Genomic DNA, 14,681 nt, shown 5'->3' with positions numbered 1-14,681 from the left:
TTGAGGCAGTGGTCGTGGGTCTTATGACATTGAGGATTTCTTGGGAGGTGAGGAATGCCGTAGGTGAACACAGGGAGCGGAAACTGTATACCTGGCGCCCTACAGGAGGGAGGGGGGCGGCACCTGCGGGCACGGGGCGGCTCCTCACCTGGTGTTTTGATAATGAATGAGTGAGTACTACGAGCGGCAGGTAACCCTCCTTGCCTCCCTCCCCCTATTCTCTGTACTCCCGGCCGGCCACGTTTAAATCTGTAAGTTGACCTTGAAAGGGGGCAAGGCGACCCACCTGACCCACCTGCCGGAAGGTAAAGGTAGCAGCCCTCCCTCCCCTCCCGTCTCCCGCAGGCTCTCTCCACCTCTCCCTGTCGGTGGCCCACTTCTCACTATCCACCGTCAATTTCGCTGTGTGTGTGTGTGTGTGTGTGTGTGTGTGTGTGTGTGTGTGTGTGTGTGTGCGCTGACAGACGTTGCAGGAGGCCGTATAGTTTTCCTGGGGATTTCCCATGAAGCTAAAACGTTTCGCTGCCGGGATTTGTATGTCCACGCCCTTTCCGGATGGGAGTGGTAGCGGGTGCAAGGATGTGGTGTAGGTTAGGGTGAGGCAGGAACTATGTAGGTGAGGCGAGGCGAGGCGAGGCAAGGAGGGGGAGGGTGAGGGAGCGTCTCCACACCTCGCAGATAGACAAACAGGTGTTCCCTTCACGGGAACGAGTTTTCCTACATCTCGCCTTTCGCAGAGTAACATTTACTCAAGTAAACAGATATTCGTAAGTAATTAGAACATCGGCATCGTATAAAATGAGACTTGGCTGCTACTGAACGACAAAATTTTGTTGTTAATGATGCTGGAGTGGGATTCAAGAGAGTTGTCACGCAGAGCACCACACAATCAGTCACTCCATCACATTAACATAGTCATGAGCTTACTACAAAATAATGATAACAAAGTAATAGCCTTATCTCGCCATGAGACGTTGGTAGCTTGATATGAAAGCAGTTGCACAACGATGCATCCATAGTTGCTCCACATCATCACTACAACGCAAGCAACCCAAGTGTTGTGGCACATCAAGGAAGCAATGTCGTGGCGGTAATTAAAGTTCCACAACTACGCCACCACAACCACAGAGCAAAATCTGCATCATGAAATCTGCAATGCCACACTTACAGTGCCAGTACTACAGTGTTACAGTACAGTGCCAAAGCCGTAGTGCCACAATTACAGTGCCACAGCTGCGTACAGTACCAAAGCTGCAGAGCCAGAGTTGTGGTGTCAATAGTACGGTGGTAATATTACACTGCCATAGTACAGTACCGAAGCTGTAGTGCCACAATTACTACAGTGCCACAAATGCAGTGCCACTGCTGCACATCCCTCTGAGTGTCACAGGTAGAGGGGCGGAGGTGGTCACCAGTGTCAGCGGCGGCACTACACTTCCCATTATTCCATTTGTGATGACAGCTCAAGAAGAGGCAATTAGGGGCGTGCAGTGCGAGGGTGCGTGCTGCCCGCCAGGTGACCCCGCATTACCTTAATTGCCGCGCCTCGCTAACACCCTCTGATCGATGCGCACCGCGGCCCGCCTGACGGACGGCGCGGACAGGCGGACGGACACCAGGACAGGTCACCACACCACCAAATTCCTGTGCCATCACCTCAAGGACAATTTGGTTACCGCGAGACGAGATAATCCGCGGGTTGGCAAAATGAGGCAAGAACACACCAATATTGTGAGTGGCGGTGCTGGGGCCGCTGGGTGTGCTGTGCTGGTGGTGGTGGTGATAGTAGTAGTAGTAGTAGTAGTAGTAATAATAATAATAATAATAATAATAATAATAATAATAATAATAATAACAGCAGCAGTAGCATTAGTAGTAGGTAGTGGTGGTGACGGTCGTGGTGGTGGTGGCAATAATTGTGAAATAGCTTGGGACGTGTATGCGGTTATCAAATATTGTTTCTGTATTCAGATACATCTCATCAGTACATACACACATACATACAAACATACGTATGCATTTCACTTGTTTCTATTGTCTTTCACTTCCCGTGCGGGGAAGCCTTGGCAACACAGCAATCACTTCCCGTCACTACCTGATGCTCTAACCACCACAGTTATCATTCCCGTCACCACCACCGTAATCACTCCCTCACCGCCTGATCGCAGATACCGCTACCTCTATCTGTTCTTGTAATCAGACGCATCTCGTATACATGTGCATTTCAGTCATATCCAGCCAGCTTTACCACCTCCACTGACCTGACGCGCTGCGGGTCACGCCTGACACGTGACGTAGTTGTTGCGAGTGTTCTTTCCCCGTTTCCCTAAAGAGTGGGAGACTGGCGCCACCTACGGGTCTCCACTTGTTTCTGACCCTTACGTCTTTCTCTGTGACTCCCGTCGTTTGCAGTTCTATCGCAATTCCATCCCTCCATCTCATTCTCTGTCTTCCCCTCGATGGTTCCTCTACTGGTTTTCTCCAGACTATATTAATCGGTTCCTGGTCTTCTCTTCTCACTACATGACCAAATCATTTACGTTATTGCCAGTGTTGCCATTCCATAACTCAGCCATAGTCACCACGGGGCCAAGATGCCGCTCAATACACCGACTCGCTAAGATCTGTCCCTGTGATCGGTTGTGTGCGTCAGGGAGGTGGCCGAGTCACCTGTGCCGCCATTAGGACAGGTCACTGGCCTTGTGCCCCTCTTCCAAGGACAGCCAATTCAGGGAACACACAGATGATAACACAAATAATAATAAGGCGAAGGAGGAGGAGGAGGAGGAAGAGGAAGACCAAGAGAATGAGGAAGGGGAAGAAATTACGATCCTGTAATTATGTAATCTTAGACATTTACTTCTGTGAAACATTAGCACGGTTTACGCGCGCTCACGCACACACACACACACACACACACACACACACACACACACACACACACACACACACACACACACACACACACACACACACAGCCGTAACCACTGTAATCTTTCACAGAACAGCAGGATGAACGGCGTCCATCACTGGTGACGTAAAGCTTTCTTGGATTAAAATTTGTCATGAAAAGCAGAGAGAGAGAGAGAGAGAGAGAGAGAGAGAGAGAGAGAGAGAGAGAGAGAGAGAGAGAGAGAGAGAGAGAGAGAGAGAGAGAGAGAGAGAGAGAGAGAGTCAAAAGTTCTTCCGTATGTAATTGCTAGTAACTCCGTCTTAGAAGTTATCTCAATTACGCCTTGTTATCTCACAGAAGGGAGGAGAAGGGGAGTGGAGGGAAGGTAGAGGGAAACCAATACAATACAGTGAGCAATGCAAAGAGAGAGAGAGAGAGAGAGAGAGAGAGAGAGAGAGAGAGAGAGAGAGAGAGAGAGAGAGAGAGAGAGAGAGAGAGAGAGAGAGAGGATAATCGAAGGGGTGATTAGGGAGGTGAATAAGAAGGAAAGAGGAGGAAGGAGGAGAAGGAGGAAGTACATATTTAAGGAGGAGGGAGAGAAAACCTTAGTAATATTTTGCGGCGCATTTTGTGTTAAAGTGAAGGAACCAAAACAAACCATAACTTCACCTGTGTGTGTGTGTGTGTGTGTGTGTGTGTGTGTGTGTGTGTGGCTTGCGTGTGCGCGAAGAAAAAAAATAAACTCATTCAGAATAATTCTTGAAATTCAGAACGACCCTGCTCCTCCTCTTCCTCCTCCTCCTTTTCCTCTTTCTCTTCCTCTTCCTTTTCCCTGCGTTGCTCTCATCTACATTGTCATATTTGTCCTTTCGTCCTTCGTCTTTCTTTTGCTTTCTAGCTTCTTTCCTTTCTTGTTTTCCCGTTTTCTTCAGTTTTCCTTATTTATTTTTTCTTCTTCCTGTTTATTATTTTACTGAACGTCAGCTGTAATTCGTTTTCTACGTTCTATTTTATTTGTTTCTGCATAATCGACATTTTTTTTTTTATTCTTCCTTCTCTCCTACCTGCTTATCTTCATTCCTTCCGCCTTATTTCCTATCCTCTTTCTTTCTTTCCTTTCTTCCTTCCTTCCATTTCTTTTTTTTTCTACATTTGCTTCCTTCGCCATTACTCTTCCCAACACACACACACACACACACACACACACACACACACACACACACACACACACACACACACACACACACACACACACACACACACACACACACACACACACACACTCGACACTGGCACTCAAGCACTCTGGCGTTGGCACTCCCATAGGCAGTGGGTCACACCTCCTCCTCCTCCTTCTCCTCCTCCTCCTCCTCCTCCTCCTCCTCCTCCTCCTCCTCCTCCTCCTCCTCCTCTCCTCCTCCTTCTGGGGTCACAGGCTTGTTTGTGCAAATGTTAAGTTTCATTTATGCCTCTCTCTCTCTCTCTCTCTCTCTCTCTCTCTCTCTCTCTCTCTCTCTCTCTCTCTCTCTCTCTCTCTCTCTCTCCTCTCTCTCTCTCTCCTCTCTCTCTCTCTCTCTCTCTCTCCTCTCTCTCAGAGAGAGAGAGAGAGGCATAAATGAAACTTAACATTTGCACAAACAAGCCTGTGACCCCAGAAGGAGGAGGAGGAGGAGGAGGAGGAGAAGGAGGAGGAGGAGGTCTCTCTCTCTCTCTCTCTGTGTGTGTGTGTGTGTGTGTGTGTGTGTGTGTGTGTGTGTGTGTGTGTGTGTGTGTGTGTGTGTGTGCTTTCTGTTTTAGTTTTTATTTTTCGTTATTTTGTGTTGCTATTTGGTGTAAGTTCATGTTAATTTTGGTGTTAGTGCGCATGTGTTGCTCTGGTATTGTTGGCAGTGTGTGGTGTTTCATGGTGGTGTGGTGCTTATTTGCTGTGTATTCATCACTGTACACAATCACACTTTTGAATAACTAAGGACAAGACCTTCTTAATAATTTCCCACCACGTTGCTTAATTTCTACGTGGCTCTGGTGTGCTGTGTTGCCATATCATTCATCTGTGCCTTATCTTTCCTTACGCTTCCCTGCCTCTCTTACACTCCCCACCCCTCTCGCACTCCCTACTTTTCCTACACACCCTTCCTCTTTCACACTCCATACCTCTCCAGCCTTCCCTACCCCTCTCTCATTCCCATTCCCCCATATCCCCTGCAGGAGTATATGGGTGTTGCGGAGGGTTCGTGACAAGGAGAGGGCGGTGTATGAGCCTGCCCCAGTGTGATTACCACTCTGACGCCCAATTTCTGATGTGACCCCAACCACCTCATCGATCAAGGCTGTTCCTCTACCACCTCTCCTTTCGCTGCTCTCCCCTGTGCCCCATTCTCTATAAATCTCCTTTTAGTCTATGCCTTCATTGATATTTTCTTATCTTTCTCTTTATCTCTATCTCTAGTCGATATATTCTGTATCTCTTTCCTCTCAACACTGCTTTCCTCCTTGCCTCCTTTATTGCACCTCTTCATCTACTGTATTCCTTTTACTTCTCTCTATTTCCTTTCTACTTGTCCACGTCCAGAGTCACGAACGCAATTCTTGGTGAAGGGTGTTCTCGTGAAGGTGTTGTATGGGAAGAGAGGGTGGGAAATCAGTACGGGTTGCATGTTGACGAGCCTCCGCTGTATAGATAAGAATGTGAAAATTGTATGAGGTAAGAGAGGGAGATGAGCAGGACGGGTTTGCATGTTGACAAGTCTGTGGTGTGGCGGATGTTCCGGCTCCACTGTATAGATGGCTCTTCATATCCGTTATAAAAGTACGCCGTTGTAGTTTATTGGCAAAGATACAGAGATAAGAGCAATATTTTCCAACAAGTTTATAATATCTAACAATTAATGGTGAATATAAACAGAAACAAAACCATAAGTGGATAAAAATCAATGTTAAGAGGGCTAGCAACGAGAGCAAAAAGCGTCAGACAACACAACATGGCGGCAAATCAAAACCTTAAAAATACACATACAGAAGAATGCAATCAGTGAATACATGAATGACTGATGGACTGGCTGACGTCACTGCACGTGCTTGTCTGATGAATTAAACAATGATGTAAGGTAAGCCAAATATCTAAGTCATCCATGGAGGTGTTGAAATCTCGCCCTTCCCACCTCCTTATATTATATTTATTCATTACTTCGTGTTTGGTGTTGCGGCTAAACTTTTCTTGTCATCCTTCCCGCCCCTGTCTTCCTTCCCCCCACCCTCCCTCTCACTCGTCACTCCCCGCATCCCTCCAGCCACGCCCTAGGTCACTCGTCTGTCGTCAGGTCGTGGACTTTTCGTGGTCTTATTTGCAATGTGAAGGAGGAAGAGGAGGAGGAGGAGGAGGAGAAGAAGAAATGAAATCACTGCCATTAATGTGTCAAATGATCAAAGGGGAGACAGGCCGAATGAAAGAGAGAGAGAGAGAGAGAGAGAGAGAGAGAGAGAGAGAGAGAGAGAGAGAGAGAGAGAGAGAGAGAGAGAGAGAGCAAATTATTACGTGCTTATCTTGTATTCCACTATCACTCTCCCTTTCTTTTGTTTCATCTCTCTCTCTCTCTCTCTCCAACACACACACTCACACACTGTCTCCCTACAATATATATAAAAAAAAAAATAACAAATAAACAAATAGATAAGTAAAAAAAAAAAAAATAATAAAATACGATCTCCAGGAAAATGTAATAAATAGAAACAGCACGAGGGAGGAATGGGAGGATGTCTCAACACACGAGTAGGGAGAAAAGACTCATGGGAAAGGAACACTCGGTAACTCCAATAACAGAAGCATAACGTAGCGACAGTGAAGGAAGAGAAGGAGAGAAGAAGCGACCGACTGAACATGAAGCAGTGAAGGAAAGAAAACGAATATAAAATGAAAGAAACGTGGGGAGTAAGAAGGAAGAAATAAAAGGGATATTAACATTGAGAAAGAGGAACTAAAAGGTATATTTGATAGTGAAACGAGACATAAAGAAATAAAAGGCGCACTGATAGTTTGAAGGAGGAAATAGGACATGAAGAATAAGAAGAAGAAAATAAAAGGAACATTAATAGTGAGAAGGAGGAAATAAAAAAAATAAGGAAGGAAATATAAGGAAATAAAAGTAAGGAGAAAAAAATAGAAAAAATGGAAAGAAAAGAAAAAAAAAATCAGAAAACGGTGCAAGAGAAGAAGGAACAGTGAAACAGAAAACGAACAAGACATGAAGGCACAGAAAGACAGCAATTGGCCGAAGGAAGAGTGACATAACAGAGCGAGCAATGGCCCCCACATATCATGACAGACACACAGGACCTTTACAATCTTCCCCAAGCCTCACAATGGAGACGCGAGCACACTTGAGGCGGCAAATCGAGGGAGAATAGAGGGAGGTGAGAATGAGGGAAGATAGACGTGAGTGAGGGTGAGAGGAAAGTGAGGGGAGGAGGAGAGGGGGTGAAGGGTGAGATGCGGGTCTCGTGTTGGCCCATGTGCGAGGTCGAAGGACAATCTAAAGAGGAGGAGGAGGAGGAGGAGGAGGAGGAGGTGGAGGTGGTATAGACAAGGAGGTAAGGAGGACACAAAGAGACTGATAGTAATGGATAAAGTGGTAAAGGAGAGGAATAAGCTGATAGAGAGAGAGAGAGAGAGAGAGAGAGAGAGAGAGAGAGAGAGAGAGAGAGAGAGAGAGAGAGAGAGAGAGAGAGAGAGAGAGGAAATTAGCGTACAAGGAAAACACAACCAAACCAATTAAGGTAAACATATAATAACTTCCACTGTTGCCGCCTCTTCTATGCTAAAATGTATTCATCCTTTCCTTGAATTAACCTGGAGGAGGGAATTCCGTCAAGGCAGGGAGGTATGGGGTAGGGGGGTAGGAATCCTTCGTGGCGGCACCCACCCTCACGTCCTTCAGTGGTGGAATGGGTTGCGAGTCTAGTCGTTGCTTGTCTGTTTTGTCTGGTTCGTTGTGGTCACTGTCTGTTTGCCTGTCTGTCTGTCTGTCTTTGTTTCTCTCTCTCTCTCTCTCTCTCTCTCACACACACACACACACACACACACACACACACACATTAATTTTCGTAGGAATTTTCCTGTTGGCTTACGATGCGTTGTCAGAGGTGAAGGAGGAAAAAAGCGGAGAAAGATAAGGGAAAGGAAGAAGCACAGCAACAACAGACAACAGCAACAGCACCACCACCACCAACAACAGATACCAGAAAGAGAGAGAGAGAGAGAGAGAGAGAGAGAGAGAGAGAGAGAGAGAGAGAGAGAGAGAGAGAGACAGTGGGAGAAGGAGTCGAAGGAGGAGTAAGCAGCGATTCCTACACTTTCCTATACTGTCGCCTTTCCCTCCGTCAGCCTGGCATTAGAAACTCACACACCGCGGTGTTAAGGTCGCGGGGTCTGGCGGTGGCCGGAAGGAAGGACGTGGCGCGGCTTCGGTGTGCACAATAATCTTTACTTTCTCTTAAATGTCGCGTCCTTCGGTTCTTCCTTGCTTGTTTGGATACTTTGGTCTCCTTCAGGCACTCAGGACGGCCCCGCGCGACCCCGTTTCTGCGACCCCCCGCTTGGTATTCATGTATTGACTCTGATTCACTCAGTGATTCATGTATATACCGTTTTCATTGTTTAATTCATTCATTGTTGGTTTGCGTTCAGCTTTTGTTGTTGTTATCTGTCCCTTTGTCCAGTTTCACTCTTTTTAAATGTATTTTCCTTCATTTAGTCATCTTTTATTTATATGATTATTTCTTTTATTCCTTTCTATTTTTCTTATTTCTTTGATTTCCACCTCTCTGTTTTTGTCCGTCATTCTCTATCTCTCTGTGTGTGTGTGTGTGTGTGTGTGTGTGTGTGTGTGTGTGTGTCATCTCTCTCTCTCTCTCTCTCTCTCTCTACACAAGTTTCCCAAGGTCGGTCTTTTGTCCCTGCCTGTTCCCTGCCTCTCTTCACTTGGCACGTGACTCCTCGACACCGCCGGCCAAGAGCACCGCAGGAATGTGGACGCGATGAGGCGATGATGCAACTTGTTTTGGCGAGTCGCGGTGCCTGAGGGGCTGGGATGGGAAAGAGTGTCTAGTGAGGGGGAATAAAGGGAGGGATAAGGAAAAGTGGAGTGGGCAAATTGGCACGTCCTTGACCACCCATGCTTGTTATTATCTTTATTATCTACTTATTTATTTATTTATTCGTGTGTGTGTGTGTGTGTGTGTGTGTGTGTGTGTGTGTTCGTCAGTGAAAGGTCTCGCTTTTTTCCTCGTTTTCCTCATGTTCTTTTGCCGACTCTCTCTCTCTCTCTCTCTCTCTCTCTCTCTCTCTCTCTCTCTCTCTCTCTCTCTCTCTCTCTCTCTCTCTCTCTCTCTCTCTCTCTCTCTCATTATTCCATAACCAGTGTATTGTCAGTCTCCTTATAGTCTCCTCCTCCTCCTCTTCCTCCCCTTGCTCTTGCTCCACCTGACGTCATAGGTGGCGTGAGCTGCGGGAGAGCGAATGCGGAGACGAGGAAAATGAGGAGATGGAGGAGTAGGAGGATGGGGGAGTAGGAAAAAGACTTGGGTAGGAGAAGGGGTGGCAGTAGCAGGAAAAAAAGTATACCTGGTGTTGCAAGAAGGGAGATAGGGAGAGAAAGGAGAGAGAGGGTAATGAAGTGGAGAAGGGAGAGTAGTGAGAATAGTGAGAAAAGGAGGAGGAGGAGGAGGAGGAGGAGATAACCATAGCATAAGTAGAAGAGGGATATGGCATACAGGAAAAACGGAAGCGGGTAGTAGTAGCAGCAGCAGCAGTAGTAGTAGTAGTAGTAGTAGTAGTAGTAGTAGTAGTAGTAGTGAAAGAACGTAAGAAATGAAAAAGGAAAAGAAAGAAAGGACAGTGTTAGGAATGTGTTAGTAGGAACAGTAATTCTAGGAATGTATTAGTAGGAGTAACGTTGCTGTAGTGTGAGGATGTGGTAAAAAGAGAGGAAACCGGATGAGGGAGTGAAAGGGGGAGAGAGAGAGAGAGAGGAAGGAAGAGAGAGCTGGTTGAAAGCTGCGTGATAAGATATAAATACACACACACACACACACACACACACACACACACACACACACACACACACACACACACACGCGCGCGCGCGCGCGACACACACACACACACACACACACACACACACACACACACACACACATTATTATTATTATTGTTATTATTATTATTATTATTATTATTATTATTATCATCATTCGTGTGTGTGTGTGTGTGTGTGTGTGTGTGTGTGTGTGTGTGTGTGTGTGTGTGTGTGTGTGTGTGTGTGTGTACCCTTTACTCTCACACAAGCATCTTTGGCAGCCTCCTCGTATACCTACACCAGTGGACACCAGTGGTACACTTAGTGGTAGTCTGTAGGAATGCAATGGGGACGTGGAAGCAGGGAGCGGGAGTAAGAGGGCAGCATACAGCAGTACATGGTAAGCTGATAGTTGTGTGATGCAGAGGCAGGCAGTGGTGGCGGGGGAAAACGAGGTGGCTGGGGCGTGGCAGGAGTGTGAATGACGAGTGAAAGTGATGGCGATGTAGATTAGGTAGTGATAAGGTGATAAGTTGATAACAGTAGTAGTAGCAGTAGGAGTAGTAGTAGTAGTAGTAGTAGTAGTAGTAGTAGTAGTAGTAGTAGTGTTAGCTGTGAGTGGTGCAGTTAGTGGGAAGGAAGGGCTGAGGTGAGGAGTCAGGATATGCGGCAGGCGAAAGACAGGTATCATTAATGACAGACAGGTAGTGCCCCAGGAAGCAGGATCACATGGGAGGAGGAGGAGGAGGAGGAGGAGGAGGAGGAGGAGGAGGAGGAGGAGGAGGAGGAGGGGGAGAGGGAGGGGGAGAGGAGGAGGAGGAGGAGGAGGAGGAGGAGGAGGAGGAGGAGGAGGAGGGGGATGGGGAAGAGGAGGAAGGGAGAGAACCGAAGAAGCAGAGTGGGTCTGGCCTTCCTCCCTTCCCCCTGACTCCAACACCTCCCTTTCTTTCATCCCTGACACTGGCGGGGAGCGTGTCGGAAGTGTCAGTTTGTTTGGCACTGTCGATGGCACTCTTTTACGGCTCGTCCTTGGCGGCACTGTGACGTGATGGCGTGATGCTATATTCTGCGTTTGGCATTGTCCCTCTGCCTATTTTTATCTGCCATTCTATTTAACTGCGGTTGGCTCTTCCTTGTGTTGTGACTATCACTGTCCTTGGGCGTGATGTACTGTGACTAGCGGTAGTGGATGGCACTGTCTGGCTCCCTCATTGTAATGTAGCTTAGTGCTATGCATTATATATTATTATGTTTGAGCAACTAACGCAATACCGCCTCCTCTTAACCTCTATTTTAGCATAATAGTAGTACTAGTAGTAGTAGTAGTAGTAGTAGTAGTGGTAGTAGTAGTAGTAGTGGTAGCAGCAGTAGTAATGGAAATTTGAACATAATTTTTACCTATAGCTTCAATGAGTCCTCTACTCCTTCCACTTAATTCACTCTTCTTATAAGTCACCCACACCCATTGATTCACCCACACCCACTACATAATTCACCCACATTGTTTATCTCATCCACACCCACCACACGAGTCACCCACACCCCTTGATTCATCCACCCACCTCACATAAGAACATAAGAAAACAAGGGAAGCTGTAAGAAGCCATCAGGCCGACACGTGGCAGTCCCTCTATAAAACACACCTACCTATTTCCACCTGTCATCCTTATCCATGACTTTCTCTAATCTTCTGAAGCTCCCTAATGACTCAGCGCTAACAGTATGATTACTGAGTCTGTTCCATGTATTTACCACTCCTTGAGAACCAATTCCTTCCTATATCTGTTTTATGAGTCACCTATCTACATCAATTGACTTGTTCCCCGTGGAGCCTCTAGTCACTGGTTCACTGGGATTCGATGAAGTGTCTACTGAAGCTTCAACTTTAGGATCGCGTTAGAAATCTGACAGAAAACCTCGTACATTTAGACTTGACTCATTCAAATTCTTCAAGTGATACTAACTCATCGGTCTTAATGAGTGTCCTTTGTGTGTGTGTGTGTGTGTGTGTGTGTGTGTGTGTGTGTGTGTATTTTAAGACCTTAACACAGCATAACATTACAAGGAAGTGAGAGAATAACATTACAAGGAAGTGAGAGATGAAAAAAATTAAGTCAATCTTCTTACTTATCAAACTCCTCCGTCTCCTCCTCCCCTTCCAAGTCTTCTTTCTGTTCCTCCTCCACCTGACTTCCGACTCACCCTCACCACCAGGACATGCTCCACTCACGAGGCATTGAGTCACCTGCTCCCTTACCTCACCTGTCTGGCCTACACTTACCTGCCAAAGGTGAGCGAGATTACCCTTGGCTGCCACGCATCCATCACTACCTTGTTCGTTCTTCTGCTGCTGCATACACACACACACACACACACACACACACACACACATACAGAGGAGCGGTAGTAACGGTACACTTAATGACATTCATCCCTTCTACTTATAATGCAAAATGTATTGTATTCGCACGTACGTAAGGAGGAAGCAGACAGTAAACAGGCAGGCAGACAGACACACTCACTCATAAGATTAAAGATCATTGTGTGTGTGTGTGTGTGTGTGTGTCAGAAGAGCTATTCCCAGCACCTAGAGGAATCCTGAGGTGAATGCAGGTGAGATGAGGCAACTGTCCTCACATTATCTCTCACTGCTGGCGATAAGGGAGGCGTGCGACGTTATGTCAAGCGGGGCGTTGATGTACGGGGCTGGGGTCTTTGAGGGCGGGAGTGTGCGGAGTGTGGGCGTGGGAGAGGGAGTGTGGGTGAGGGCGTGGGAGAGGGAGTGTGGGTGTGGGCGTGGGGGAGGGAGTGTGGGCTGCATCTTCCGTGCGGCGCTGGATGAGCAACCAACAATTTTCTCGTAGGCATGAATGAGGCCGCACAAGGCTGAGAGGAAAATGACCAAAAACAAGCAAGAAAAACATGTTAACCCGCTATTTGTTTATCCTGCACATGTATATTTTCCTTACACACACACACACACACACACACACACAGACTCAAGAATGTCAGCTTATGGAACAACCCGCAATGCTGACTCACGACAAGTTTCACGCACGTCAGCTGTTGCAATACGTGGCATCTCAGACCACTGTGACGTCACGCTAGCCTTACCCAATCAGCAGCAGCACTCGTTCCCGCCTCCACTTTTCTACCAATGAGAGAGCAGTACGTCAGATCGAACGACTATAGCGAGGTGGCGGCGATTGCTTGCGAAGTTTGTAACGTATCTGGTTCAGACGGGAATTTCCGATGTTTGCAGGGAAGAACTAGAACTCTATAGTGATTCGAGTATTATTCTGAGCATAGTAGAAGGTAACAAATTATGTAACACCTCAGGTATCTTTGCTACTCTAAGTCTTGATATATTTATTTTCTTTCTCTTTAAAAGTCATTCCAGTTTCATTTACAATCCCCCCCTCTCTCTCTCTCTCTCTCTCTCTCTCTCTCTCTCTCTCTCTCTCTCTCTCTCTCTCTCATTTTGTTATTACCTTCAATCACTGCCCCGTCTTGAGGTGTTAAGATGCCGTCACATTCTTATTTTTTTTTTCTTCAGGTGGATAAGTCTAGAGCTGTGATGGCGCAAGAGAGCCGGTGAGTGGATGAGAGAGAGAGAGAGAGAGAGAGAGAGAGAGAGAGAGAGAGAGAGAGAGACGAGAGAGAGAGAGAGAGAGAGAGAGAGAGAGAGAAATGTTGGTTACTGCACATAGAAAGTTGGGAAAGATTTGGGATAGACAAGAGTAAAAGGCAAAATGAGAGAGAGAGAGAGAGAGAGAGAGAGGAGAGAGAGAGAGAGAGAGAGAGAGAGAGAGAGAGAGAGAGAGCGTCAGGGAAAGGGTTGACAGACAACATCCTCGAGATAAGATCATTTTGCGACCTTCACAAGAATAAGGGCAATAAACGGTCCTGCACCCCACTCTCACCCCACTCTCACCCCACTCTCACTCACTCACACCCCTACTCTCACCCCAACTCTCACACACCCACACTACCATCCTACAGTCCCCGTTATATTTGCTAATGTTTCCCTCCCCTCCCCATCTCCTCCCCTTGCCACACGCTATGCAAATCCAGTCAACCCTTTATTCTGCTTCGTGTCTCCACCACCATCACAACCCACATCTCTCTCTCGCATCTCTCGCATCATCTGTCATCCTGCTCTTCCTCTCCTTGCTGGAAAAGAAGGAAAGGACAGAATGAAAGGAAAGGCACAAAATATCAGTAATACTCACGCAACACAAGATAAATAAATAAAATTAATTAAAATAAATAAAAAAAACTTTCTAATTATTAATATAAATGTGACATACTTTTTTTCCTATTTTCTTTTCCTCCTCCTCCCTCCTCCTCCTCCTCCTCCTCCTCCTTCACGTTACTCTTACACTCCTCCTCACCCTTATCTTCTTGCCCTCTTTCCCATCGTCTTCATGTTACCCTTTCCAAAAATATGAGGAGAAAAAGAAAGCAAAAGGATGCGTGTGTGTGTATGTGTGTGTGTGTGTGTATGTGTGTGTGTATGTGTATGTGTGTGTAAAAAGAGACCGATGAAAGGGGTATCTTCTTGGAATGTGACAAAAATAAAAAAAAAAAAAAGGAGAGATATGATCATAAAAAAGGAGATAAAAACATCTCACGTTTTCATCTTTATTGTTATTTTTCTCAAGGTCACAGGACACGCCACACTCACATCACCATCAGAACACACAACATGCGCA

At 46.5% G+C, this 14,681-nt stretch overlaps 1 protein-coding gene across 1 annotated transcript in view; it reads left to right on the top strand.

Moving 5' to 3' along the window:
* Positions 1 to 14,681, top strand: part of LOC135093407 (probable ATP-dependent DNA helicase HFM1) — a 289,819-nt gene that overhangs the window by 82,736 nt on the left and 192,402 nt on the right. The window lies entirely within an intron of this gene.

The sequence above is a fragment of the Scylla paramamosain genome, chromosome 43 (assembly GCF_035594125.1).
Source record: "Scylla paramamosain isolate STU-SP2022 chromosome 43, ASM3559412v1, whole genome shotgun sequence".
Taxonomy (NCBI): domain Eukaryota; kingdom Metazoa; phylum Arthropoda; class Malacostraca; order Decapoda; family Portunidae; genus Scylla; species Scylla paramamosain.
This window is presented reverse-complemented; position numbering and strand designations above follow the sequence as displayed.